We start from the raw sequence: 27,908 nt of genomic DNA, 5'->3' as shown, positions 1-27,908 counted from the left end.
GTCGTGCCCCCAGCACCGGCTGCCCTCCGGACTCCTCCTGGTGGCTTTGGTGGGCAGTGGATCTAGGGTGAGCCTGAGCTCTAGAACCCCCCCACCCGGGGAGAGACCCTTCAGGGAAGTGCAGCTGCTGCCCCCTGGATCCTCCTGCCCTCCAGGCTCTCCTGCCCTGCAGGGATCTTCAAGGGTCCTGGCCCAACAGAAGGTGAAGAATCCTTTCCCCGTGGTGGGAGGATGAGGGGGAGCGGGTGGGAAAGTCTTCAAGGGGAAGGGGAAGTTTTCAAGAGCTTTCCAGGATTGTCTGCCTTGGCACTGTCAGGTAGGTGGCTGCCCTGTGATAATGGTGCTTGGTCTTATCTCGTCCTGTCCTTGAGCTTGTCCTGGCTCCACTCTGAGTCCAAGCAGACACAGGCAACCTGGTTTGTGGTGTGTATTCAGTTGAGCCCCTTCCCCAAGTGGGGTAGTGACTGAGCTTCTATTTCCAGGACCCAAGGGGGGCGTGCAAGGACGCTATTGATGGGGTTTTGTCCCCCTCACCCTTTTCTTTCTCTGCCTCCGCCCTTCCTTCCTTCTCTTTCTTTTCTTTCTTTTTTTTTTAAAGATCAAGATCAAGAGTCCCATGCTCTACGGATTGAGCCAGCCAGGCACCCCTCCTACTTCCTTTCTTGCTGAATCTGGAACCCGGGAAAACAGACAAACAAAAAACCCTGTTTAGATGTAGATAAATTGCTCTCCGTGCACTCAGGTACAAGGGGAAAACATCAAGTGGATAGAAAGGATGAATCTCGAATACGTTTAAACACTTTAAAGGATTTTAATAATTTACATATAATGGCATAGAACATGTTTATATCATGTCATATTTCTAAAGAGGACTTTTTGTGTGCATCCGACTGGTTTAATAGTTGTGGCCTAAAAACTGTTTTATGTTGTCTTCCAGGTTTTCTAGTAATATAGAAAATATTGGTAGATATATTCTAGTTTATACAGGTCTTGGCTTTATTTTCTCTTCAAATTCCTGGTGACACTTAGCCACCTAAATTTCCTATATTGGTTTTACTGGCCCAATAAGCGCACTTCAATTCCAATAGTATTTAAGGAGTTTATACAATATGAAATTATGTGTTTCAGTACATTAAAGAGATCCTATAAGATTTGTAAATGGAGAGTAAGTCTTAGAAGTCTGGAACTCATAGTGACTTAATTATTCTTACAATATTTTGGGGTAAAGGTTTTTAGGTATTTTATATTTTTATATTCCACATGCATTTCTCCATTATGTGTCGAGTCAATTTGCAATTTTAAGACCTACTGTTATCTTTACGTTCTTCCAATGATATTAAACTGAGTTAATTAATGTATCATTTTAGCCTAGAGCATTTCTAATTAAGAGCAAAAGAAAAAAACACTTTTTTAAAATAAAATTCCTTTAATATTTATTCATTTTTGAGAGAGAGACACAGTGCCTGCAGGTGAGGGGCAGAGAGAAAGGGAGACACAGATCTGGAGCAGGCTCCTGGCTCTGAGCTGTCATCACAGAGCCCGACGCTGGGCTCACTCAGAACCGCGAGATCATGACCCGAATGAAGACAGACACTTAACCGACTGAGCCACCCAGGCACCCCAAGAACAAAACACTTTTAATATAATGCTGCTGCACAGCTGCACATATTTAAACATCATATAGCGTAGCCGTGGCAAGAGGTTAGGAGGAGGTCTGGGGATCTTGAGGGGATATTGGTGATACCCTGTCCCAGGCATAGCCAACCATTGAATCCTTTCAACAGGCCCACCTCATATCACTGTCCTCATTTTCCATGTAAGAAAACTGAGATCCGGAAAGATTAAGCAACCTGTCCACTCAGCCAGTGAGTGGGATTGGAAAGCAGGAATTTGGACTGCAGACATCCCGGCTCCAGAAGATAGGCTGAGAACCACAGTGTTTATACGCCTCCTACTTTTAAAAACCGCTAAAAATGCTGGACAAGAAATTTACGTCTATATAAATTCTTTTGAAAAAACACCTAGGAGGAACCATGCAACACGCATCAAACTATCCGAACATCCTTATGACCCCACTGCCTCCCGCAAACCCTTCTTATGCCCACAAGTGCTCCCTCAAACTCTCCAACTTAAACACACTTCCTGCCAGAACCAGGTTTTCCCTCCCCTTCATGTTTTCCTCTCACCTACCCCACACCTCTTTCATATCTATTCTGTTCTTTCACTTCCAGGACACTCATTTTTTAAGTTTAAAACTATGAAAAATAGGGGCCTGGCTGGCTTAGTCCATAGAGCATGCGGCTCTTGGTCTCAGGGTCTTGAGATCAAGCCCCACCTCGGGCATCAAACAAACAAACAAACAAACAGAAGAAGATAAGCATTCATCCTTATGCCACCACCTGGAATTAACTACTTCTAACATCTTTACATATTTTTCTTCAAATCTATTTTTAAGTTGTTCTACATTTTTTGCAAAAGCTATACATGGTAAAATTACACAAATGGTAAAATGCAAATGATGCACAAAATACGTATATGTAAAATTTTGAAACAGCTTAAAATAAAAAATAATTTTGTATGCATTAGGTAATTACTAATGGAGTCATATTTGATAAATCTATAGGGAGGATGTATTTACAAATATTCTTGTATAAAAAACTGAGCTCTTATAGAGCCTATTTTTATTTGAAAGTATGGAGTTTAATAGGGCATGAATTTCACGGAAGAAAAAAAACAAATATGGAGGGACTGTTCACTACATGAGTGATAGTTTTCTAAAAGAACTTTCCAAGGCTAATACTAATTAATTGCACTTCAGACACTAAAATTGGAATGATTTGTTTTTAAAACCAAAAGTCTTAAGGTGTAATTTGTAAATAATACAATGGATCCATTTCAAGTTTGATGAGTTTTGACAAGTTGGATGCACCCAGGCAACCACTACCCTGTTCAAGAGCAAAGAACATTTCTGTTGCTCCAAAATGTCTTCTTGTGCCCGTTTGCAGCCAATCCCCCACACCACCTCCTGTCCCAGGCAATCAATGATCTAGTTTTGTCACTATGGCTTAGTTTTGCCTGTTCTAGACACTGACATGGATGGAACCACAGAGTATGTGTGGGAGGCCGGGCCCCGGTGCCAGGCTGAGACCGGGTCGAGCAACGGTTCCCTGTTGACTCAGCCAACCCGGTGGTTCCCCCTCCCATTCCCCCACTTTCAAGGGCATACGAAAGCCTTGTCAAGGCTGAGAAAGTTAATTCCTGAAGCCTGTGGTCTGCGGGTGTTGGCAGTAATGTTACCTCCCCTTTTTCTACCCCGAGTCAAATAGAAACAAACATGGGAACTGTGTTTTGCTAGCAATCTATCAACAAGGTCTTGTGACCCGTTCAGAAAGTTCACAAGGTACACAGAACTAAATGTTTTGGCTGGCAGTGATCATGTGAAACCTGTTCATTCTTAGAATGACCTGATCCATAAGAGTCTTATATTATAAAAGATTGTGTACAGCAACAATAAAGCCGTCACTTGGGCCATCAGCCCATGGGACCCTCCTGTTCCCAAACTGTCTTCTCTTCTCTCTTTTTTTCTTACATTCCCCTACCCTCAGGACCCTGATCTCGGTGTTTGTTGCGCCGGTCGCAACAAGTATGTATTCTTTTTATCACTCAGCATGCTGTTTTTGAGGTTCATCTTCTACTTTCAGTGTCCTCAATACTCGAGACGCATTCCAGTGTACTTTTTTAGTCTTCTTTGGACCTGCCCTTGTTTGTATACAACCCCTTCCCCAACTCTACTCCCTACCTCCAACTCAACTCCTGCTCCTAGTCTCTCCAGTGGTCTCAGCAGCTTCTGAATGCTGTTCCTGAGGTACCCACCAGGGAGGCTTGATGGTTCTGCCCGCCATGGCCCTGCCGTTTGCTTTTGGTCAAGTAGTTTCTATTTGCCAGGACAACTGTGGATCAGAAGTGAGCAAGTTAAGAAGACATCCTGGGAATTGGCAAAATGTGCACGACTGTCAACACTGGACCTGGTCGGTTTTCTTATAAACCGGAGTTGGATATACCACCGCAACTGCATTTTCAGACAGGGAACATCTAAAATTACTTGAGAGCTGAAAAAAAAAAAAAAAAAAAAAAGTTACTTACAATTCTTGCTGCCCTCTTATTAAGGAAGCTTCCTAATTTGCCACACTACTGAAGAGTGTCAGGTGCAAACTGGAGGCTGAGAGAGAGCTAGTGTTTTCGTGTCTATAAAAGGTATCAAGAAAGAGCCTGAGAGAAGAGATGGAAGGAAGGGAAAAACCAAAGCCAGAAATAGAAAAAGCTGCTTTGGGGTGGGAAGGATGAGTGGGTAGTGTCTTTGGAATCGGCTAGTAACGGCTTTAAGGCGTAAAAAAGCAAGACAGACACCAAACAGGGAAACTAACGCTTAAAAAATGAAGTCTTAGGCAAGGTTAGGTATTTAAAGAGTAGGACGCAGCAAGGCAGCCTAGTTGCAGCCTCTCACAAGAGGAGAAACTGGTCACCTTTGACTCCCAAGACTCTCTAGTGTAGGTTTCTGGTTGGATCACAATGCTTCCGGCCAAGATTCAGGTCTGACTGCGGTTCAGATTTGCAGAGAATATAACACGTGTAAAATGCAGAGCTGCTTCCTCGCGTAGCCTAAACATGTTAGGAACGGAAACGAATCTGGACCACGGTACAAGCAGTTTCTCCCTAGCTTTTGGAAGTGTGTACACCATGGCCTTGGCCTACCCAGCACGAACCACCCACAAAGAGTTCCTTTAAGCCTGTACACTAAAGAAAGCACCTACGAAAAAACACGCCGGTTCATGCGAACTGCGTGCACTACGCTGCCCTCACACGTGTTATAGTCATAACAAACACACCTCTGGCCTGAATATACGCAGGACTACAGAACTTCCATACCCAAAAACACCAATACGTAAACCCACAAGATGAAACAAACGCAAACCCCGAGGTAAGAAGCTTTCAAAGCACCTAGGCAATGCACGGAACCGGATAAGACAAGACCAGCTTGCCTAAGCCAAGACACCACCACGCAGAACAGCACATTTTCTTCTGTCTTCGCCACCACGAAAAATCAGGGGAAAGCGCGAACGCAGTCCCCCACTACCACAAATTATGCAGTCGAGTTTCCCACATTTGGGGAAATCGCAGGGGTCAACGCATCCCGAGTGCAATGGATGAGCCTCGCCCTGGGAAAACCACCTGCCTGATCATGGTATCTCCCCTGCCAGGTAAGTATGACTTCCGACGCCTCCGCCCCACTACACCCTCTCACGCCTCACACTCTCTACACACGGTCACTTCCGTCCGCACACCCCCGAGCCTCCCTAAGACTTTGCCACACGCAGCACACGCACTTGCAACCAACAGTCCTGGAATGGCTCCCACAGCACGCGAGATCATACGCTATTTAAGCGGTAGTTACCGAAACAGCAGGCCCTGCGCTCCCCTATTTACATAGCACACGCCCTACCCGTGACGTCACGGGAACGCGCCTTCCCTCCAGCCCATGCCTCGCCCTTGCCCCCTCCTCAATACAGCCAGCCAACCCTCAGGAGGGTGAAATTGGCTTGTCCCTCTTTTCCTCCAAGTGCCCGCCTGCTGGGGCAGAGGGTGTGAGTTCTGAACCTCCGGCCGGCGGGGAACCTGTCTGGGAGGCTGCTGGCGCCTGTGTACCTTTCTTTAAATAAATAAGGCCTTTTGCAGCGCCTGAGTGGCTCAGTCCCCTTAGGGTCTGATTCTTGGTTTGGGTTCTCTCGCTTCGTCTCTCTCTGCCCCTCCCCTACTCACAAGCGCACATGTGTGCGCGCTCGCGCTCTCTCGCGCGCGCTCTCTCTCTCTCTCTCAAAGTAAATAAACATTAAAAAAAATTACCTTTCAATGTGTAGAGCGCAACATTTAGGGCTACAAAGGAAAGGGTTCCTTTCAAGTTCGGTGAGTTACCTCTGCGATGCATTTCAAAAAATTTTTGAAGCTATCCGGTATCGAAAGAAACTGAATTTATGAAACTAGACACAACAGCCAGGTGACTGCAAACCAACCCTTCTGTTTTTACCCCTATTGGTGTTCCAGGCTGGAAACCCAGCTTCAAGGCTATGTGAACATTAAAAGTAGATTCTATTCTGTTGCTCAAATCACAAAACATTTACTGAAAAGTTCTCCTCTGGAAACGGTAAAGCAAGGGCTCTGTGGCCACTGAGGCCACCGAAGGACATGGCAACAGGGATTAGGTGACAGTGTCGCAACTGAATGTGAATCAAGTTTGATCCAGACCCCATTCCCTGAATCCTGGCAGCCAGACGCACTGTCCAGGTGCGAGTGAAGAAACACTTTCCGGAGAATCTGACCAGCCTTGTAACAGAAACACCATGTCCGACTCCATATTGCTTCTATTTCCCTTGCTGCTGCATCTCACAGCTTAGAATTATCTGCTTGCTTAGCTCTACACTGGGCATGTGACAGCTAAGATTTGCGAAATCTGCTTTGCACCTGAAATCTACCTCACCTGAGGAGACGACGAAGTAGGTACAGAAAGGACTATGCTCTGTTTAAGATGTACAGGATCGACATGACCAGATTCCTGTACACAGAGATCAACTGACCAAGGACAAAAAACCTACACGGCCTCCCTCAGATGTCTGCAGATGTCAGCCACCTTTTGACTCCAGCCCCCTCCCACTTCCCCCTTTTGCCAACATAAAAGAAACTTGGATTTCATGCCAAGAGGAGATGGTTCTTTGGGAGAATAGTCCACCATTTCCTCGGTTTGCTGGATTTCTGAATAAAGTCGCTTTCTTTGTCCCCACATCTTGCCTCTCCATTTGCCTGTCACACAGGGAGCAGGAGGAGCTTGGACTCGCTAACAGCCTGAGAGGAAAGACGTGGCATCAGCCTGTAAGGGATTGCCTGGAGAGATTTGGCTTTAGATACTGCAGTCGGGGAAACAAACTTCAATATAAAACCGAGGGCAACTCCCAAAGACGGCAAGGAGAACTGTGGATTTACAGCCAAAGGAAAGAGTGAGGGAGTCAGTGACTGGAAAATTGCTACAAGGAACTTGTTTAGGTATCAAGGATGGGGGGATTCTTGCTGGCACTGGGCTTGGAAGGCTGAGGACTAGGACTAACTGAGGGCCCCAGGAGCCTGACTTAAGTTAGTCAACGAGGGAGTCCTTGCCAACCCTACAGTGACGCTCCTGTTAAAAAGCAAAAGCCAAGCAAGAAGAGCAAAGGCTTATTTATTCAGGGCTTGCGTTTTTGCAGAGACTGAAATGAAAGGAAGGCAGAGGAGTGGGAGAACTTTACAGTAGAAAAATGGGAAGCCTTCAGGTGTGCCCTGATTGGAGGCCGTTGGCATGGGTAAGCTGTAGGCAGGTATTAACCTTAAAAAGAAAAGTTATTTTCCCAGCAAAAATGGGCTTATTTGGGAACAGCAGAGAAATGCAATCCAGGACATTCATGCTATGGCAGAGCCACAGGCAAGCTGAATAAACAAAGGAGGGGAATATCACTAGATGGAGGAGAAGGAGGCAGTTGAGAGAGGCTGTTTTGAAGTAAAGTCCATTGGAGAAAAGCAAGAGTTCAAGGTGATGACTGTTTCTCATTGGCTCCCTCCGCGCGCGGGGGTGGGGGGGGGGGTGGGGGGTGGGGTGGTCCTCAATTTCTTGTAGGAGATGCAATATACATTCTTCTTCCTATTGGGGCCTGTCATTGATGACTCTTTCCCGTTGAGAATTCTTCTGTTGGGGTCTACAATTGGCAATTCTTCCTGTAATTCATGTTGAGTGGTATAGCTCCCCCTTCTGGCCTCCCAACTCCATTCTAGTGAGGTTTCCCATTCTTAATTTTCACACTGGCTGACTAGAATTTAGAGGTATCCTGTGAGGTTGGTGGGGGTGCATACCCGGCTTTCTCTGGTTGGTCCTAAGTTGGAAGCAGGAACAAACACGAGGGAAATTATCAATTACCAAGTCCTGGCATTGTGGATGGGTATACTGGCATGCTCAGACTGTTCTAACAGAACACCACAGACTGCCTTAAACAACAGCAATTTATTTCTCACAGTTCTGGAGGGTGGGAAGTCCGAGATCCAGGTGCCATCAGGGTAGGTTTCGAATCCGGCCAAATATGCTACCCCCAAATAGGCCACTTTGGCTTAAGGATTATTTTCAGCGAAGGGCATGCTTGAAAAACAGATGCAAGAGTGCTCTGACCTCCTTTCCTCTTCCTAACAGCAGAAGATAAAATTGCCATGGGAAAGATGCCCTCCCTATACCAGGAGGAGAGAAAGGTTCTTGTCACCAGATTTAGGAAGTCGAGGCTGAGAGAAATCTATACAAACAGACCTGGTTAAAATAACCCTGATCTGTCTTTTGCCTCCTCGTATATTTTGGTTCCTTTTCGTAATTACTACTCTTTGCCGCACCTAGTACATGACCACTTAGGTCTAAGTACTTTTTGGATCTTTCTTCTTCCTTGAAAGCTCCCATGTGCATGGGAAGGATGTCTATGTTCTTCTCCTGCTAATCTGTTTTATGCCAACTTAATGCTGAGGCCCAGCCTGAGACCTTAAGAGGGTAGGGGAAAGAGTTTAGCCTCCCCTACAGCTTCCTTCTGAGGCCTCTTGTCATGGCTTATAGGCAGCCCCCTCTTGCCATGTGCTCACAGGACCTCTGCTAAGAAGAGGGGGAGGGGAGGGTGTTGAGGAAAACATATCTTGAGTTTTCACTGCCCCAGAGGTGTTAATCCAGGTGTAGCAGGTGGTGCTGGCCACAGCACAGACACCTCTTTGCTCCGCTAAAAAATAATCAAGAGCTATTTTATTATCAAGAACCATTTTGGGGGTGGCTGGGTGGCTCAGTGCCTCAGTCGGTTGAGCCTCCCACTTCGGCTCAGGTCATGACCTTGCGGTCCGTGGGTTCGAGCCCCGCTGGCGAGCGGTCCCGGTCCGTGGGTTCGACCCCGCGGGGAGCCCCGCGTCTGGCTCTGTGCTGACAGCTCGGAGCCTGGAGCCTGCTTCAGATTCTGGCTCTTCCCCTCTCTCTGTCCCTCCCCCACTCACGCTCTGTCTCTCTCAAAAATAAATAAACATTAATTTTTTTTTATTTTATTTTTTTTAAAGAACAACTTTGGCCAGAGAGTCTAAGGATCTTTGCTGGGCAATTACTGCTTTAGCAGATTCTGCAGTAACTTTAAGAATTAAGAAGTTCCTGATCATAGATAGCCTCATTTATTTTTATCCCTTGTCAGGGAGCAGGGATCTGCCAGTAAGAGTGAATCCTGACTCATGAAAGCCTGGTAGGTCCTCTCTAACTCACAATGTAAACAGGGATTAGGCCAATGAGATGGCTCATTTTGCTTGTGACAAGCTAGGGGCAGAATGAGATTTTGTCCTAGACTTAAATAAAAGGTTGTTCTAAGTTCCAGAGGTTCCCCCCCCCCCCCGTTAGCAATGGTCTGGAGGATAAAGATGAAGGTGTTATCTTTCCAGGCCAATGCCAGAGTAAAGGAAAGGAAAGGAGAAAGGGTTTCACGTTTAGTTCAAGTATGAAATCTTGATCTGTTGTCTTGGGTGGGAGCAGTCTACCTCAAAGGCAACTGCTTCTTTTCATCACTTTGATTTGAAAGTCTCCAGCATCTACACAGGCCCAGGTATCAGGTGGAACGTTTTTTAGCTGTGTGATGTGTACCCAAGGGTCCATGCTTCCCAGTTTTGTGGCAGTATTTGGGGTCAGGAGCACCTGGTTAGGTCCCTCCGAATGAGGCTCACGGGCAGTCTTCCTCTGATGACACTTCCAGAATACCCAGTCACCGGGCTACACAGACTGTGACCAACAGAATCTTTTCAATTGGGATCTGGGAAGTCTTCTTTAACCTACTGATGATAGATGTGCCTGAGCAGAAGACACCACAGACTTACAGCAGCTGGTAATCCTAGCACGAGGTGACAAGGGAACAACATAAGGTTACACACTGACAGAACTCTCAGAAGTTTGCAAGGTTTTTGTTAAGGTTTGTATTTTTCCAGTGATATGGAGATTGTGGGGGGTGCACAGCAAGTGGAAAACACACTTTCTTTCTTCCTTTCTTTTTTAAATTGTTTAAGTTTATTTATTTATTTGGAGAGAGAGAGTGAGCAAGCATGAGCGGGGAAGGGGCAGAGGGCGAGGGGGAGAGAGAATCCCAAGCAGCCTCCACACTGTCAGTGCGGAGCCCCATGCAGGGCTCGAACTCACCAACCGTGAGATCATGACCTAAGCCTAAATCAAGAGTCTAGACGCTTAATCCACTGAGCCGCCCAGGCCCCCCGGAAACACACTTTGTAACAGCCTTTTTTCTTACTGTGGGGGCATCAGCCCATCTGGAAAACGTAACATACCAGGGCGAGAATATATTGATGACCTGTACTAGGTGGCAACTGGATGAAGTCCAGCTGCAGGTGTTCAGAGGGTCCAGAGGGAGGTTTGAGGCCTTTAGAACAAAAATAGCTTTTCCAGGATTACAGACCTGACTGGTCAGACATTGCTGGTAGACTAATTTTGCAATTTTATACAAGTCTCCCCACACTATGGTAGGTGAAGGAATACAAAAACCAAAATACAGGATTTGTCAGAGAGCCCGGAAGAACAAATTGGCCGTCTTGGTTTTCCACTGGCCCCAAATGTTCTCGTACTTCACAGCCCTTGTTCACTCAACCTTACTTTTTCTGATTCAGGAGCAGATTGCCTGGCATGTGATGGGACGTTAGGATGACAAAATCCTGGCAACGTGGGGCCATTCCTTGCGGAAGCAGAATGGGATTTCACCACCTGTGTCATCATCTTTATAGAGTCTGTTGCTATTGTCTTGCATTTTAGAAAGGCTCCATTTCCCTTGAGCGGCTCAGGTCATGTTCTCACAGATCGTGAGTTCGAGCCCCGTGTCAGCTCGGTGCTGACATCTCAGAGCCCGGGGCCTGCTTCACATTCTGTGTCTCCCTCTCTCTCTGCCCCTCTCCCACTCACGCTCTGTCTCTTTCTCTCAAAAAGAAGTAAACGTTAAAACAATTGCTTTCAATAAAATAAGAACATAAAAAAAAATTTAGAAAGGCTTCCATCTCTGCTGTTTCTGCTTGGGCCCCACTTCCTCATGTTCCATATTTTGCCTCTGAATACCCAAAGAAGCCATGTTTCCACTTCAAGGGGGAAGCAAGAAAGTTAATCATCCTCTGAGTTTTGTCCTAGGCCCCAAATACCTGTTAACACCCGAGAAGAGCCAGAGCCCAAACATGTTCCAGGACATTAGCTTCCAACAAACCTTAGCTGATGCTGGCGTCAATAGCCCTGCCTTCGGGAATTTATGGAATAACTCCTATTGTTCGCCTGGCAGTCACCTTTGTCTGGACCCTACCTTGGATTCCTGAAGAAACATGTACTCTCGACTCTTCTCCAACATAAACGCCTAGCCCCAAGCAACAACGAGACTTTTTCTCCTTTACTGAAGTCTCAGAAGTCTTTCTGAGTCTCCCGGACACTTGGTCTGCTAGTCTCCATCTGTCACTCACCCTGTTCAATAAACTTTATTTTCACTTTCTCTGGCTCCTGTTTGATCTCGATCCTTCGTGAAACCAAGGACTCTCTTGGCCAGTCCTGTGGGACCCTCCCCTAGGTCTCCGGACCCAGCCTGCCTGCATCACCAGCATTCTTTAGATTTGCAAATTTATAAATATATTTTACAATTTCCAGAAGCACTTGCCTTTTTAAATTTTCCTAATGTGGCACTAACACATTTAAGTATCTTTTAGTTTCTCTGTAATAAGAAGCCAAAAGTAGATAAACCTATTATTTAGTCATTAATGTTTTGATATTTTGTCTTATTTGGAAATGGTCTAGATATTTAATGAGTTTAACTTATCGTTTAACCCAACTTAGCAAAACTGTAAGGTTTTAGGTTACCAAAAAGAAAACTACTTAAGTAGACACAACATGAATTTGTTTGGCTAAAGTTGATTTTACTCCAGTAGAGCAAAAGTTTTATATTTAATGCTGATAACTCTAAAGATGTGTCCGTTTTAATTAAACCATCAACCTTGGGGTGCCTGGGTGGCTCGGTCGGTTAAGCGTCTGACTTCAGCTCAGGTCATGAACTTGGGGTTTGTGTGTTCGAGCCTTTCCAAAATCCAGAGTCACTCTCAAAGATAGCCAAAACAAAGAGCCAACGACTTGCATGTTCCAGGCAGACAGAAAGCCTAGCCCAGTAATGCAAAATCAGACAAACAGGAAGACCATAGCTATCCGTGGGACAGAAAGGATCAATATAATGGGTTTGGATTTGAAAAGAAAGGGACAATGTGAAACTTTATTTTTCTTAGTTGGGCACTACAGATAGAGATCCAGAACTGATTCTGGTAAGAATTTTCACTCTGCGGGCACCTGGGTGGCTCAGTCGGTTAAGCGTCCGACTCTTGGTTTCAGCTCAGGTCATGATCTCATGGTTTTGTGAGTTTGAGCCCCCCATCCCCCATCAGGCTCTGCGCTGGGATTCTCTCTCTCTCTCTCTCTCTCTCTCTCTCTCTCTCTCTCTCTCTCTCCATCTCTGCCCCTCTCCTGCTCACACTGTCTCTGTCTCTCTCAAAATAAATAAATTAAAAAAAAAAAAGAATTTTTGCTCTTCACTGGCTTCTGCCAGTTTTTTCAGGACCCCCTCCCTCTGCAGTATCCTCAGTATCTACCAGTTTCCCCTTGCCTATTTCAAGAATTATATAGCAGTTTACCAGAAAATCCCTCACAGTTTCATCAACTCTGGGAGGGGCCCACAGGGGCCCTCCTTTGCAGGTAGGTATAGGAGTATCTGTAAGGCCATTAACTCATGAGCGGGGAAGGGGCAGAGGGCGGTTTTGTTTGCAGTTGTGTGGTCTCTTCCGAGTGGAAAAGCAATTGGGACAGAGGATCAGTAGAAGGAGTCCTCAAAGGAGGACAGAGGGGAGCAAAAGGAGTCACATCAGTGTTACAGTCTTTTGTTTTAGGTACCTCTTACATCCTTTTTCTCCATTAGCCTTTTGCAGTGAATCTTTCAATGAATTGGAAGGCTTCTGGAGGTTTTTCTTGCCAATTAACACAGTTATCCCATTCTGTTTAATTTGAGAACCTTTACTTTTAAGTGCACTTCTTAAATTGTCTTATCTACTTGGAATGTTCCCCGTCGTGGCCATTGTAATTCCAAGTTGTTTTTAGTAAAATTTCGCCATTTCTACAGATATGCACAGCTCCTGGCACCATAGTTTTTAGACATAAAGTAAGCAGGTGTGCCAGAAGGTGGCGTGCTTGGCTCTTTAGAATTTAAGGATCCTATTAGCTAAGCCCTGTTCACACAAAACCAGACAAACGTAGGCACTTCAACACACCAGCAGTAACCAAAAGATATTACTGGCAAAGAGAAGGCCCTGCACACCACCAGCGATTCCCAGCATGGACTAAACCAGTAGACTCCAGTAAATGGAGACTGTGGACTGGAAAAGGAGACAGGACTCCAACGTGTACTTGTGGACTGAACGAAGGGCTAAGGACTGCCGCTCTGTCGGAACCTCCCGTCAGTCTACACTACCCCACGACCCCTAGACTGGGAAACCAGTTAGATCAGTAGCTCGAACACACACACAGAAGCGGAGCTCAAGCCAAGACAGACTTACCAGTAGTCCTCAGAAGTGGCGAGAAAGGCAGTGAGCTCACAAGGCACCATGCCTGTTTCTCATTGTCCCCGAATGCCATCAGAAGTACACTTTGGATCCCCATGCTGCACCAAATCTCTTAAAAATACTCAATTCAACCTAGTAAATTTGAAGATCTAATTGGCTTCATTAAATGATTCATGAATCAGGCAGCAGCCCATCTAGCAAGTACAGGGGAACTCCGCGGGAAGTTAAACAGGCAGAAAGGTTTTTAAAGGCGGAAAGGGCATAAAAATCAAAGAAGAAAGGAACTTATTAGCGAGAAATGCATGATTTAGGCAAGGCTGCCCTCCTAAGGGGAAGAGGGAGGAGTGTACCAGTAAAGTTCCTAGTATTGACCAGGAAATTCCACGTTGCCGGTTACAATGTTAAAGGTTACATTTCTGGGAGGTTGAAATTGCAGTTAGGTTAGGTGGTAAGTCCTGTCTTACTGACTTGGGGCCTTAACCCAAGTGATGCCATTTTGGGCCTGTTTTGTTTTTGTTTTGTTTTGTTTTGTTTTGTTTTTTTAATATACTATTGCCGGGTGAACTGGGGAGACCCGGGGTCCTGGGGCCTCCTCAATCCAGCCAGAACCTGAAGGAGTTGCCAAAGGTTCTTGGTCTTGCCAGGAGAAGGAATTCAAGAACAGACATGTAGCACAACAGATGAGTAACAGAAGCAAAAAGTACACTCCTGGAGATATGAGAGCAGCCGAACTTGAGCTCAAGAGTAAGAGCGCCAGTGAGAGTGCTAGCGACAGAGGGACAGTGACAGCGGGAGGGGAGTGAGAGCCAGAGCCAGGTGAACTGCCACACCCTGGGGGTTGGGTTTCTCTCTTTCATTGACAGTTATTGACTAGGGGGGCGGAATATTTACTGTTTGGTCCAGAAGCAGGGTTTCCTTTTTTTTTTTTTTTTTCCCCCCTCAATTTTCCCATCCTGGCTCCCACCATCTTGGGCCTATCTGGTTTGATCCGGCTTCTTGTGGACTGCCGCTGCCAGGACAGGCCTCTGACCTCCCTGATAGCTGGCCAGCACTTCCTCTTTGCTGACCTCCAGGTGTCCTGTTAGAACTTAACTACCTGCCTACTCTAACGATACCGAAACCAGACAAATGATCCAGGATGTTGAACTGGTCCGGGCTTGCTGACCAGCTCCTCAAAAATCAACCCTGGTGGAATTATAGAAGGAAGGAAGAAACATGCCTTACAGGAATTATAAAAGACTTCTAACCCTCCATAGAGACTGAAGGCGTTTTTGAACTGGTGTGTGTGGAAGGCTGACGTTCAGAGGTAGCAGTGAGACATGATGGAGAAAAGCATTTAAGTTCTGTTCTTGCATCTCACTCCCATAGCACCGGCTCTACCATTTCTTATCCCTTCAAGAAAGAAATGATCAGTGGCACATATTCAATTTGCCAGTGTGGCAGGGGCAGTTTGAGATCTGGGACCCTACATAAGGTTTGTTGAGGAAAATAGTAGATGAAAACAGGGGTAGGCAAACCTGATGATCCCTGGGTTTTCTTTTTCCAGAGTCTCCTCCTCCAAACCTCCAGAGCTGATGATTGTCATGGCTTCCCGCCCGCCCCCCCTCCCCCACCGTGCTGCTTACCAATAAGCATAAAAACGATGCACTAAATAGATTTTTCCCGGACAGACTATAAAACAATAGTAGTGAAAATGACTTTATTGTACATGCTGCTCTACACTCGGGGACTCATCCTTCATTCTACCAAGACCATCAACGACTGAAGCCTACCTCTACCCAGTTCCCCTCATCACCCTGTGGACTCTTCCCCACAAGTCTCCTCCTTCCTGGGGCCCCTCATTTCTTCCTCTCCACTGGGGTGTCTGCCTAGCCCTCCCTGCGGCTTGTCTCAATTTGGGAATTTCGTTTCTTGATCCCCACTCCATAGTGAGACGTGGCCCAATGGTCTGCCCAAGTCCAGCATGTGTATCAGTGACCAGATGACTCTATGGATTCCAGGGACCACCAGAAGGAAGAATAAAAGTAACACTGGCTCTAGACCCAAAGATGCAAAAACGTCAGAGACAGACCCGTCAGACACACCCGCACGTGAAGGACATACCTTCTCCAAAGTCCCTGTTCACACAAATTCCTCAATGTCTTCTGCCCCGGAAATAACCCACTTTCCTCCCCTAATGGGGCAGCTGTTCCCTGAAGGTCAGAACCCCAGAGGGACCTAACTTGCCTGAGCAACAGACAGACAGTTCAAAGTAAAACTGCTGAACACACTGCACTGGCTGGGAATTGAACCCAGGCCTCCACCACTGAACCACCAATGCTCCCCCAAGATGTGCTGTACTAGGTCAAATCAGAAGGAGTCACCAGAAGGACTTGGAAAAAGCAATGGTAAACTAGATTTTCGCAGTACTCACTGTGGGCAACATTGTCAAAAAACAAAAAAGACACCCAGAGCAAAGGCTTGCATAGGAGATTTAATGTCCGGCAATGCTGTGAAGTTTTGGCTTCATGGCCAAATCCAAATATAGGATTTGGAAAAGTCTAATTCTGAAGTCGGCTCTTTACAAGTTGATAACAGAACTCTGTAGAAAAACATCAGAGATTCATGTTGTTTCTGGTCTCTGGTCCATATCTGCCGTGGACCCACGGAAAGTTGATTTTCACTGGCTGACACATTCTCTTTGCCCACCCATTGCTTGGTGCCTCCCAGACCCTTTCTTCCAAACTTTGAGATGAATACCAGTTCTCTACCCCAAATAGGTGGTCAGGACCCAGTGACGGTTCAGGAGGCTGGACTGGTGTGTCTAACTTACTCCAGAAGATCTGGGCGATAACTGAGGTTCTCTCCCTCTATGTCTCTTTTGAGTCCCTGGAAAAGGCCAAGGATTGAATCTTGCTTTTACATTTTTCTGCCTGGCACAGACCTCTATTGAAGCAAAAAAAAAAAAAAAAAAGAAAAAAAAAAGAAAAGAAAAATCCTCCTAGATTTGCTCCCTTCATCACATGTTCTGATCTGGCCACCCGGAAAGGTTGGTTCAAGGGGAAAAAAAAAAAAAAAAAAAAAAGAGAGTAAATTACGGGTACTTACGGATGCCAGGATATTACCCCTCTATCTAATTTAAAACTTTCTTTGCTTTTTACCCTTGTCTGATATTCATGTTTCACTCTTTTATCCTTTTGTTTACAATTAGCCTGGCATAGATTTTTCATACTCTTAATATTTAACCCTTTTCTAATATACTGCTATATCTGGAAGTTATTTTTTTTATCCAATCTGAGAAAATTGGATCCATTATAATCCGCAGTAATTGGTGTTGTATTGGGGATTCCTGTCATAGTATTACTTCCACCACCTCAGTGTGTGGTTTCTGTTTTGCTTTTTAATTTAATTTTTTAATTTAAAATATTTATTTATTTATCCATCTATCTATCTATCTTTTTTCTTTTCTTTTTTTTTTTTTTTTTTTTTGAGAGCCAGCGTGAACAAGGAAGGGTCAGACAGAGAGAGAGACAGTGTATCCCAAGCAGGCTTCACACTTAGTGTGGAGGGTGTGGGTGGGATTTAAAATAATTTTAAATGTAGATTGGTTCACTTAAAATCTATTCCATCCTCCTAGCTGAAGAGGTTGAAAAACTGAAAAAATTGCATTTCTCAGATTCCCTTGCAGGTCGGGTTCAGGATAGAAATTAGATGCACTCAAGAGAGTTGGCAGAAGTGAGGAGAGGCAACTTTCTCACTGCTGTTGCTGATGGTAAGTAAGTCAATAGGGTTATGGAACCATGAGTGTTTAGAGACACTTTTGGTTGACAGTCACATTCTGGATTGTAGTCACTAGTTGAGTAGGTGTGAAAGGTGGTGGTATTGGCAGAGTTGAAGCTTCCTGATTCCAGTTAAGAAGGAAAGCCACAGTTTTCTATATACCAATGCTTCTACTACTTCTTGCGCCCAGGGGTTGCAGGGAGGAGATAAGGACAAGGGAGGAAAGCACCTGAGCAGAGCAGAAAAATATTCTCAATGTTTATAAATAAAAAATGTGGAGGGGCGCCTGGGTGGCTCCGTAGGTTAAGCGTCTGACTTCAGCTCACGTCATGATCTCATGGTTTGTGGGTTCGAGCCCATGGTTTGTGGGCGCTGTGCTGACAGCTCAGAGCCTGGAGCCTGCTTCAGATTCCGTGTCACTCTCTCTCTGCTCTTCCCCCGCTTGCGCTGTGTGTCTCTCTCTCAAAAATAAAAAACAGGTCTCTGGGAGCAGGTTTCTGGGAGGTCATATTGTTGATTGGGTACACCATGATTCCCTAGTGTTTAGTATTCCCTAGCCTACTATGTTCAGGAGATGAATCTGAGAAGACTCCTAAGTTTAAAAGTCAAACTTCAATAACTAAAGCTCCTAGGATTATAGTATAGTACAGTATCTTAAATATAGTAGAGTAGAGTAAGTATAATATAATATAGTTGATATGATATGATATGAATGATATAATATAACATAATATAACATAATATAATATATTAACAATCCTGGGATAGGAGAGATTTCTCAGAGAACAAAATTGGCTTAACCATAAAAGAAAAACTATAGACAAATTAGATTTCATTAAAAAACTTATGCTCATAAAAAAACTATAAAAAGTGAAAAGGAAAGCCATACTGGGAGAAGCTTTTTGAAATACATGTATCTAACAAGTGACTCAAATTCTGAATATAAAAAATGCTTAGAAGCCAATAGTAAAAAGTCAAGTCATCAATCAAAGGAATCAAGGCTCAGGGTGCCAGGTTGGCTTAGTCGGAAGACCATATGACTCTTGATCTGAGGGTCATGGGTTTGAGCCCCACAGGGAGCACAGAGATCACTTTAAAAAGCAAAAATTTAAATTTTTTAAAAAAAAGGAATCAGGGCTCTTTGGAGAAATGGCTGATTTTGGCACTGGGGCAGGAAATACACAGGGAGACCCTAGAGCGTTTTGCAATACCATAAAATAAGAAAGTACCAGAGAAAAAAACAAACTCCACAATGATGGGGGTATGCCAAAGGAAAACAGAAATCAACTGAAAATGCTCACAGTGGCTGAAACTGAAACAATCTGGGCAACAAAATGAATAAAATAGTATTGGATTATAACCCCAAAATATAACATAAATATCGACATGTCCATACTGATATAAGTAAATAAATAAATGAATAGGGAAAACAGACAAATGTCCCATGCAGAAGTATCCCAAATTAATGGAGATACTCCACCCTCCTTAAAAGTGTGGGCTACTCGCAGTGACTTCCTTCATCTCATGGGCAAAAACAGTGATTTTACAGTGGAGAAGCCTAATAAACACTTCCTCAGCCAACGAATCAAGATTAACATCAACAGTGGTAAGTCATGGTAACAGTACATACTATTAAGAAACAAACCTCAACCGAGTAAATTTGAAGGTTGAATTAGTCTTTTTAAGTGATGCATGAATCACGAAGCATCCCAACCAGCAATCAGAGGGGAGCTCTGCTGGGCTAAACCAAAGGAGATTTTTAAAGGCAAAGAGAAGGCAGAGAGAATGAAAGAATGGAAGGAAGGGAGGGAGGGAGGGAGGGAGGGAGGGAGGGAGGGAGGGAGGAAGGAAGAGGGAAGAAAGGGGGGAGGAAGGAAAGAAGGAACTTATTAGCAAGGAATGTATTATTTAGGCAAGGTTGCCCTCCTAAGGTGAGAGGAAGGGGTCTATCAGTAAAGTTCCCAGTATTGACCAAGAAATTCCATGCTGACTGGTTAAAGGTTATGTTTCTGGGGAGTTAAAACGGTAGGTAGGTTAGGTATTCAGTTTTGGTTTACTGACTTGGGGCCTTAACCTCAACGATGCCATTTTGGGCCTGTGGTTTTCTTTTTAACAATACCCATTATACAAAGTGATAAGAATGGTACTTTACCTCCCCAAACCCCTAACCCCAGTTTGATCATGAGAAAAACATCAGACAAATCCCAGTTGAGAGACATTCAACGTTTATTTATTTTTGGGACAGAGAAAGACAGAGCATGAACGGGGGAGGGGCAGAGAGAGAGGGAGACACAGAATCGGAAACAGGCTCCAGGCTCTGAGCCATCAGCCCAGAGCCTGACGCAGGGCTCGAACTCACGGACCGCGAGATCATGACCTGGCTGAAGTCAGACGCTTAACCGACTGCACCACCCAGGCGCCCCGAGACATTCTACAAAGTATGTGACCTGTACTCCTAAGGATTTTCAAGGTCATCAGTAACAAGAGAAGTCTGAGAAATTGCTAGTCAAGAGGAGCATGAGGAGACATAAACTGAAGGCACTGGGATACTCTGGGTGGAATCCTGGAACAGGAATAGGTCATTATGGGGGCCCCTGAATCAAGATATATTCTTAAAAATATGTCATGACAAAATTGGTCTTACACTGGGAAAACAGTTGATTCTCACTGGAAAATAAATTAAGGGGCACCTGGGTGGCTCAGTCGGTTAAGGGTCTGAATCTTGATTTCGGCTCAGGTCATGATCTCACAGTTCGTGGGATGGAGCCCCACGCTGCCGGGGAGCCTGTTTGGGATTCTCTCTCTCCCTCTCTCTGCCCCGCCCCTGCTCCTGTGCATGCATTCTCTCACTCTCTCACCAAATGAATAAACATTTTAAAAATGTTTTGTAAAAAAACAAAACAAACAAACAAACAAAACAAAGGGAAAAGGTCATTATGTAAAAATCAAGGAAATCTGAATAAAAAACATGAACTTTAGTTAACACTAATATTGGGGCGCCTGGCCTAGGTGGCTCAGTCGGTTGAGCGTCTGACTTCAGCTCAGGTCATGATCTCACAGCTCGTGAATTCGAGCCCCGCGTCACGCTCTGGTGCTGACAGCTCAGAGCCTGGAGCCTGCTTCAGATTCTGTGTCTCCCTCTCTCTCTGCCCCTAACCCACTTGCATTCTATCTCTGTCTTTCTCAAAAATAAATAAACATTAAAAAAACCCCAATAATGTATTCATTCAATTATGACAAATGAACCATTCTAATGTAAGATGATAATTATAGGGGAAACTGAATGCAAGGTATATGGGAACTTTCTATACTATAATCTCAACTTTTTATAAATCTAAATCTAGTCTAACATAAAAAGTTAATGTAAAAAGTAAAGAAAAAAAAAGTCAAGCCAATTAAAAGTAGATAAAACACTTGAAATCTCTTCACAAAAGATTTCTTTATGACCAAAAGGCATAAGAAAGAATTCTCAACATCATTACTCATTAGAAACACAAATTTAAAATACTGTGATATACCATTACATACCTCTCAGAATGGCTAAAATTTAAGAGACAAAGAACACTCATGCTGACAAAAATGTGTAGCAACTTTATCTCTTGTTGCTGGTGAAAGAGTAAAGTAGTACAACCATTCTGGAAAACTGATAGCTGCTTCTTCTTCGTTTTGTTTTGTTTTGTTTTGTTTTGTTTTGTTTTGTTTTGTTTTAACGGTTATTTATTTTTGAGAAACAGAGAGACAGAGCACGAGAGGGGGAGGGACGGAGAGGGAGACCCAGAGCTGCAAGCAGGCTCCAGCTGTCAGCACAGAGCCCGACACGGGGCTCGAACCTAAGAACCCGTGAGATCATGACCTGAGTCGAAGTCAGAGGCCCAACCGACTGAGTCACCCAGGCACCCCGAAAACGGATAGCTTCTAATAAAGTTAAATATACAAATACCTTATGGCCTAGCAATTCTATTCCTAGGTTTATACCCACACAAAATGAACGTACAAGTGCACAAAAAGATTCCTGCAAGAATATTCATGGCAGCCTTATTCACATTATGCAAAACTGAAAATAGCCCGATTGTCCATCAACTATAGTGATCAATACATTGGAATAACACTCACCGATAATACCAAAATGATCTACTGATACACACAACAAAGTGGATACATCTCAAAAATATTATGTTGCGTGGGAAAAAAAGCCAAACACAAAAAGTATATTCATTTACGGGAATTTCAAAAGGAGGCAAAATTAATCTGTGGAGATAGAAATCAGAATGGTGATTGCTTCAGTGAAGGTAGGGTGAGGATTAACTGTGTTAAAAAACAAAATTCAACCAAGTAGATTTGAAGATTTAATGGGCTTTATTAAGCCATTCATGAATCAGGCAGCGTCCCATGTGGCCAGAAGAGAGATGTCCCAAGGAGTTGTATACCAAATGGAAGGTTTGGGGGGGGGGGCAGTTGGGGGCAAGGAAGTTAATTAGCCAAAGAAAAGAAAGTTATTGAGTATTTTCAAGGACTCCAACAGAGAATACTACAACTTTATCAGCAATATTTTTCCATCCCTCTAGGGATAGAGGCCAAGCTATTAATTCAGGTACCTCAGGAGTATGGTTTGTTCTGGCACAAATCAATAGTCAGGTTTATAGAATCAGATGTTTTTTTCCAAGCAAAGGGCAAAGAGATATGGTAAGACTTGACCATCAGCAATGAGGGTCACGAGAAAAAATATGTTAACCCAGGGGCTAAAATTTATTCGTAACAGCAGAGGCCCCTGTGAAAAGAACTTAGATAAAGACAATTAGATATTTTGGCCTAGTGTATGAGTTTCAGGCAAGAAGGAAGACATTCAGTCCATATGGCAAATAACCTACGAAATCAGCGAGTTCTTCCATATTATAGGGTTTTACCAGCAACGAAGGAGTCTTACTGTGTGTAATATAGCGAAAAGCATTAGGATACTTATTAGGACAAATACCAGCCCAAATACCTCAATCCAACACTCCTTCATGATTAATTCCCCAAAGAATCTGAAGGATGTTAAGTTAAAATGCCAAATATAAGCCCATTTGTGGAATTCTTTATTTCATGCAAAGAGGTCCACGAGAAGGAGTATAAGGACACAGGTTACAAATGCTGTCATATTACTTCATAGAAAAATACATAAGGGAGCTTCCCTAACCAGATGATTACAAAAAGTGTTATAAAGAAAATAACAAGTTATTGGTTTAAAAAAACAACAACACAGTATCAGTCAATTGTGCCTCTTGGGGGCCCTAAAAATATTTCCCCTCCCATACTGCTTCATGAGATTTGTAAGTTTATCAACTGCCCGGTGGGTCAGCTGATGAGTCACTTCTTCCCCACCCCCTCCCCCCGCCCCCTTATGTTCATTTATTTATTTTGAGAGAGAGGGAATCCCTCAAGCAGGATCCGAATTGTCAGCAGGGAACTCGATTCAGGGTTCAAACTCAGGAACTGTGAGGTCATGACCTGAGCCTAAATCAAGAGTCAGCTGAGCCCGACTAAGCCACCCAGGTGCCCCTGAGGAGTCATTTCCATCAGGGATCTTTCCGTGGACTGTGACCAGACAGGATTCCTATTTGGGCCATACCATAAATCAGTCAGTGGACTGAAACTACAACCACTGGCAGCTCTAAGGTTTTCTCTTTGTGGGATACCCTGGATTGAACATCCTTAAAAAGGAGTTTTAGATTTCCTTTCGGGAGATCATTTATGTTACCTATGAGGGCCTTTGGTTTTGACAGATTTTAAGGCAATGGTCCTTGGTGCTCTACCAGCCAAAAATTTGTCTTTAGCTCCTCCTGAATCTAATTTGTCCATATGTATGTATGTATGTACATATGTATGTATGTTATGTCTGTAAGGGAGAGTGAGCGTGAGTCGGGGAGAGGCAGAGAGAGAAGGAGAGAGAGAATCCAAGCAGGCTCTGCAGAACCAACACCTGGGGATGGGGCTCAACTCACTGGACCCGTGAGATCCTGACTTGAGCTGAAATCAAGAGTTCCGATGCTTAACCAACTGAGCCACCTAGGCACCCCCTCCTGAGTCTAATTTTGAATGTCCAGGAACCTTAATAATGGCCAAGGTGGATGCAAGTTTGTCAAAAATACCAAAAAGTCTTAGACACTGGACTGTATAGGATCACAGAACAATGATCAATAGTTAATTTGTATTTGGACCACAACGACAATAAACGATTTTAAAGGCAAATACCAGGACATTACATAGCTGAGCAAACCCCATAAGAGACCTGATAAAGCACTGAAAATTATTTTGATAAAACACAAAATCTTTGCTTTCCTTTTTTAACCTCCTCTCAGGTGCAGAACGATAGTACAGGAAAACTTTGTCGTTTTAACAGAGGAAAAAATGTTAATATTTGGTTGGATATAAGTAAATTACAATATGAGATCCATTAATTAAAAAATTTTTTTTAACATGTATTTATTTTTGAGAGACAGAGCACGAGCAGGGAGAGGCAGAGAACAGAGGGAGACACAGAATCTGAAAGCAGCTCCAGCTCCCGAGCTGTCAGCACAGAGCCCGACACGGGGCTCAAACTCACAGCCATAAGATCATGACCTGAGCCGAGGTCAACGCACTTAACTGACTGAGCCACCCAGGCACTCCTAGATCCGTTAATTTTATATGTTCATCCTGACATTGTTCTGCTAGACTGGGAATGACAGAACAGGCAGGGCCAATAGGATTCCATATTGCTGAAGAGGGTTGCTCTAGGTTGAGTAGGCAGAATAAAGATTTAAAAGATGGGACAAGTTCTAAACTGAGGGCAGATGGTATAAATATCAAAGAAGCCATCACCAGAATCCCAGCCTTGCAAGTAGTTCTAAAACATGGGGAAGTTTTTGGGGCTCCTGGGTGGCTCAGTCGGTTGGGCGATCTGACTCTCGGCTCAGGTCATGATCTCACAGTTCGTGGTTGAGCCCCGCATGGGGCTCTGTGCTGACAGCTCAGAGCCTGAGCCTGCTTCGGATTCTGTGTCTCCCTCTCTCTCTAGCCCCCTCCCAGTTCACGCTCCGACTCTGTCTCAAAAATACAAACATTAAAAAACAAAACAAACCATAGGTGTAGTGTTTCAACATAATCTATGCCACTGGCTATGAATTCTTAAAGACAGAAGCAACACAGGATAGCCCATCATTGAGCGATTGCAGCCTGCCTTGAGGAGTCACCTCTGTGTGGGTGCAAGACAGAAAGGAGATTGTTCTTGTACTGGCATTTCAGCTGGCCACACAGACCCTTTGTTGCTCAATTTACTGTGGTATATAAGCAGTGGCTCTCAAACATGTTGGATCATTTCACAGCAAGAAATATACTGTGTAGTGTGTCTCAGCACATACTTACACACATAAAACCATATAACTAACTCAAGTATAAGTTTAATAAATGGACAAGTATTGCCTTTTTCCAGTAATGCCATTGTAGGTACTCTAATTTTTACTTTTTTAATGAAAATTTTATTTTTAATTTATATATAGATAATAAATACATCTATAATAAAATATGTATCGTCCATTCATCTGTATAAACAGATATGGATAACATTTGTATTTTCTACTTAAATAAGTGTTCGTCATAATTCATTGATGGTCTGTGACCACAGGTTGAGAAACCCGAAGTTACAATAAATCCTTCCACAGTAGGAGAAAGATCTTATGGAAGTTCACTGATTCTTCTCTTCCGAAGGCACACCTGCTGGCTTGTCTGCATTCTCTCAGCATCCACGCATGCAGTTTATGCAGAGTTAACATATGCTTAGTATTCTAAGTATTCTCATTGGTTCATTTGTATTTTAACTCCCTTTCCAATCTAATTTTTAATCATTTGTTTTTTTGATTTTTAATATTTATTTATTTTTTGAGAGAGAGAGAGAGGGAGGGAGAGGGAGGAGAGGGAGCTGGGAGGGTCAGAGACAGAGGAGAGGCACAGAATTCGAAGCAGATTCCAGGCTCTGACTGTCAGCACAGAGCCCAATGCGGGGCTCAAACTCACCAACCTGTGAGATCATGACCTGAGTCAAAGTCGGATGCTCAACCAACTGAGCCACCCAGGCGCCCCCTCTTTAACCATTTGTAATTTTTGCTTTTCAGTGACTATTAGGAAGCAGGCAATTGTGAACTGTCTATCATAAATTAGCATCCTGTTGTATATTAGCAAGCTTATAAATAACAGATTCAAATTTTTAGAGACATACTCTTTCTCAAAATAAATAATGTTTTTGTAAAAAATGAAATGCCAAAAGTAGATAAACTAAGCTTAGCATTTAATATTTATCTATTTTGGAAATAATTTAGATATTCAATGAGTGTCCATTATTTAGTTTATCTTAGTATAAACTTTGATCTTCTATTTATTTAAACTAAAACGTTTATTTAAAAATTTTTAAGTTTTTATTTATTTCTTTTGCGGGGCGGTGACGGGGGGGGGGGGGCGCGAGAGCAGGGGAAGTTCAGAGAGAGAGGGAAAGAATCCAAAGCAGTCTCCATGCTATCAGGCTGTCAGTACAGAGCCTGACTGAACTGGAACCAAGAGTCCAAACGTTAACCGACTGAGCCACCTAGGCACCCCTAAATTACTTGTTTTTAACAATTATACTTGGATAAGACATTAAACAGCTAATCATCATTTTAAGTTATTTCTTTTGTTGATGAATTTTGTAACATAGAGATAACATGAGCTTATTTGATTAGTAAACTCAGGTGAAAAGGCAGTTTTATCTGCATTCTATTTAATGTTGATAACTCTAAAGATATTCTTGTTTTTATTAAACCAACAAACTTGAATTCGTTTTTATTTATCAAAGATTATCCTAGACTATATGAACTTGCGTTACTTTTTAGTCTATTTCTGAGAACTTTAGGAATACTTAATAGATATTAAGTACTTGATATTCCTCAAGCCAATTAAGTAGAATTCTTTTACAAATTAATTTTGGCAATATCATCCCAAGACAGTAAAATACCATATCTATAACATGCATACACACACACACACAGCTCTTACAGCTTTCTTTCCTTCTTTTTTTTTTTTTTTTTTTTTTTTTTTTTTTAAACTTCAAGCCATGTCTCAGGTAGGAAACCCAAAAGAATAGCTGGACCCAGGGGTGCCTGGGTGGCTCAGTCAGCTAAGCGTCTGATTTTGGCTCTGGTCATGATCTCATGGTTTGTGAGTTCAAGCCCCATGTTGGGCTCTATGCTGACAGCTCAGAGCCTGGAGCCTGCTTCAGATTCTGTGTCTCCTCTCTCTCTCCTCTGCCCCCCTTGTTCCTGCTCTGTCTCTCGCTCTCAAAAATACATAAACACTAAAAAAAAAAAGAATGGCTGGATCCAAATTATGTTTCCAGCAGATGGACTAACTTAAGGCTACTTGCTCAGATGACGAAGCTTTTATTAAAAATGTATTATTATTATCATTATTATTTGCATGAATCCAAATTATGTTTCCATAATTTTAAGGTTACCTGCTCAGATGGCCAGTCTTTCATTAAAAATGTATTATTATTATCATTTTTTTTGCATGGATGAGCAATTCTTTTATTAAAAATTGTTGTTGTTGTTATTATTATTATTATTATTATTATTTGCATGCGATCAGGATCCTTTTAGAGCTGTTTTGGACTTATTTTGTCCTTTGCATACTAATCAAAGAATGCATTCCACTGTCTCAGAGAGGTTTGGAATCCTCTTTTTTAAGGGTGCCCCTTAAGGTGGGCTTAACTAAAACAGAGGTTCCCCAGAATGGCTATTGCAATTTTAATTTATTTTTTTTTCAACGTTTTTTATTTTTTTGGGGACAGAGAGAGACAGAGCATGAACGGGGGAGGGGCAGAGAGAGAGGGAGACACAGAATCGGAACAGGCTCCAGGCTCTGAGCCATCAGCCCAGAGCCCGACGCGGGGCTCGAACTCCGGACCGCGAGATCGTGACCTGGCAGAAGTCGGACGCTTAACCGACTGCGCCACCCAGTCACCCCTGAATTTAAGCAACACTTGTCCTAAAACAACCAGCAATCACAATCCCCCCCCACCGCCCCCCCATTCCTATGAAACACAAGAGTACTCAACAATAGTGCAACCCCTCCCTCCAGTGGCATGATGGGCAACTCCTCTCTCTCTGGGCAACTCACTACCGCCTGATCCCAGAGAAAGGCAACGACCTCAACCAAAAGGAAGGAGGGAGGTCGGTACCTAAGAGGACTCACGGTGCGAGTAGAAGGCTGTCCGTATGTATACAAGCTAGGAGCGGTGAGCACTAGTCTCCTGTAGAGACCGCACCCAATTCCAGGAGACACCGGTCCTGCCTTGCTGAAATCACCTCAGGTCCTGCTTCTGACAACAGGCTGTCGGCCTAAAATTGTCACAAGGCAATAATTAAGCAAGACCATTTATTTGGGATCAAAGAATCGCAGTTCAG

At 43.7% G+C, this 27,908-nt stretch overlaps 1 long non-coding RNA gene and 1 other non-coding gene across 3 annotated transcripts in view; both read right to left on the bottom strand.

The window, feature by feature from the left end:
* Positions 1-601: 601 nt before the first annotated feature.
* LOC113597125 (uncharacterized) overlaps positions 602-27,908 on the bottom strand; it is a 28,121-nt gene continuing 814 nt past the window's right edge. Inside the window, exons 2-3 of one of the 2 annotated variants that reach the window (XR_008295226.1) lie at positions 27,683-27,842; positions 602-3,950 (exon numbers count right to left, since the gene is read on the bottom strand). This is a non-coding gene — a long non-coding RNA (uncharacterized LOC113597125). The remainder of the gene's footprint in view (positions 3,951-27,682; positions 27,843-27,908) is intronic. The other variant, XR_003417979.2, reaches the window with a different exon arrangement.
* On the bottom strand, positions 5,103-5,266 carry LOC128314174 (U1 spliceosomal RNA). Its single transcript, XR_008295691.1, has one exon. It is a non-coding gene; the product is annotated as a U1 spliceosomal RNA (small nuclear RNA).

This window comes from Acinonyx jubatus, chromosome C1 (assembly GCF_027475565.1).
Source record: "Acinonyx jubatus isolate Ajub_Pintada_27869175 chromosome C1, VMU_Ajub_asm_v1.0, whole genome shotgun sequence".
Classification (NCBI taxonomy): domain Eukaryota; kingdom Metazoa; phylum Chordata; class Mammalia; order Carnivora; family Felidae; genus Acinonyx; species Acinonyx jubatus.
Note: the sequence above shows the minus strand (reverse complement) of the source record. Positions and strands in the feature narration are given on the sequence as shown.